The following is a 2567-nucleotide window of genomic DNA, read 5'->3' on the forward strand; positions in this document are numbered from 1 at the left end:
CTTCACTTTAGTTATCTGATTGCGTTTCGTTTCATGCTTCTATGAAGAGCTTGGCACAAGCATTATCGGATTACAGAAATCTATTCCTGAGTTCATGAGACACAGATAGGTCCAGTTTTAACCGCCTTACTGGACGTTTCTATTCGAGAAGGAAAACGAAACAGAGAACGTGATATCCCTGAAAAATAGTTTCACTCATGTCATTGTCCCTTGATAAATTATAATAAAACCTTAATTGGCTATATTTCTTAAAAGGTCCTGACTAAACAGGGACCACTGAAGCTATAGACATCTAATTGTGTAAAAATAGTATGAACCAATCAAAAATGTATACGACAACACAATCCAGGAACTCTTTAGTTCAGCCACATCACGCAAGGAGATTGTTGATCAAAAAGATAAACCTTAAAAGACTGCCTTGATGTCGGCAACGTAAGTAAACAGACTACTGTTGTTTGTTAACTATGTTCAGGCAGTTGAAATATTACAGAGACGACAAAGGCCACGTTATCTATCTGGAAGTTTGAAACTTACAAGAACCAGTCATTTCTCGTCAAAATAAAGAAACAAATTATTTGTGAGATGTTCTTGTCTCGATTTGGTGAAACTTTCGTTCATTTAAAAATATATATATTGGATATTAATAACAACGTGACGAAACATGTACCTCATAATACACTTTCTGTCTCTCTCTCTCGTCAATACAATCAGGGGTTCGATTCCCCTCGGTGAGCTGAGCAGATAGCCTTTGTGGCTTTGCTAAAAGAAAACACACACACACTCTCTCGTCAAACCTTAACTTTTATTGTTCAAAATGTTTATCGATTATTATTGTAAATAACTTCCATCACGTCGCAGTCCGCGTGGTGGTTTTTAATAGTTTTAAATTTTGTTTTGGCTCAAATATGTTGAGAAAGAACAAATGAAAACTGAACCACCTCCTAGTGGCTTTCTCTTTGTGTGTACCTTCAAGTGTTTTGCAACCATGGTAATATACTTTCTATTTTATTTCACTGAAACGTAAAACACATATTTTTATTGTGAAGATAAGATTATTGATAACCTGATGGCTTAAATGTAGGAATGATGAAATTAATGGAAGATGAATCATTGAAAAGGTTAAAGGTCATGATGGTGAACTTTTAAAATGAAACAAAATATGCTGTTATAAGAACATCATTCATTCCCCCTCATGACACAGCGGTATGTCTGCGAACTTACAACGCTAGAATCCCGGTTTCGATACCCATGATGGGCAGAGCACAGATAACCCATCCATTGTGTTGCTTTGTTCTTAATTTTAACCAAACAAACAAGAAGAGCAGTCAGAAGGATAAGCTGGAAGATTGACAAAATAAGTAAAACAATTGAAAGGTTATATGTATGGTGTTTGAAGACGTATTTTAATCGCCATAGCAAAGATATGCTTCTGTAGAAATTCAAAGATATGAAACGTGTACTACTCATTTGTTCTTCTGAGTTGTTTAAGACATTAAATATGAACGTAAAGTTCATTTTACCTCTTGTCTTTCATTTACATCAGTTTCAGTTCATTCCTTTTCAGGGTTATTAATGAGGAATGGATTCCCCAGACGGAAATGATTGGATAACAAATGGTAAATGTAATGATGGATTATATGTAATGCTAGTTACTTTAGTATTTATACAATTAATATAAATAATTCATGAACATTTTGATAACTCTTCTAATCAGACACATGGAAAGCTTGCATTATACTAAATTGTTTACTTGAAGATATGTCGGAGCTTAAAACTGTATTTCATACCTATAAAGTTTTCATGTCTTTATTTCGAACAAACAGTTCAAACGACTCTAAAAACCTGATAACCTTAGCACCTTCAGAAACAAAAGTTCAAACAACATTAAATTTTGATATCCTCAGCTCCTTCAGAAACAACAGCTCAAACAACGCCAGAAACCTCATAAATTTAACACCTTCGGAACAAATATTTTAAAAAACAAAGCTAAATACTTTGATACCTTCAAAAACAAACCGTTTTAACAACACGAGATACTTGATATTTTTTATACCTTCAAAAACAAACCGTTTTAACAACACGAGATACTTGATATTTTTGATACCTTCAAAAACAAACCGTTTTAACAACACGAGATACTTGATATTTTTGATACCTTCAAAAACAGTGTTTTTCCTTCTTCATCAGTAAATCAATTTTTTTTTTTAATTATACCTAACGTTCAGGATCACAGACATGAAATTGCTGAACAGTTGGCGGGCGATAAGTTCTGGTTTTGGTTTCAAATAGTGTCAAAAAAGTTTGTTTACCATGCAAAGTTCTTTCGCTAAAGGTTTGCAAAATAATTGTGATAGTAAACCATTCACTGGTGAAAACTACATAATGGTATGTTAAGCTCCCGGTGAAAGAAATTAACTTAGAGTGAAGCTGTAAACGTGAACTAGCAACAATAGATAGAGAATAAACTTAATATTGCTAAGAATGCAAAACGAATTACTGCTAAAGATATTTGTGTTATACACCATAAAAGTGTTAAACTGTCTGGCAGAAATAATGTTCGAATAGTT

This window comes from Tachypleus tridentatus, chromosome 1, assembly GCF_004210375.1.
Source record: "Tachypleus tridentatus isolate NWPU-2018 chromosome 1, ASM421037v1, whole genome shotgun sequence".
NCBI lineage: Eukaryota > Metazoa > Arthropoda > Merostomata > Xiphosura > Limulidae > Tachypleus > Tachypleus tridentatus.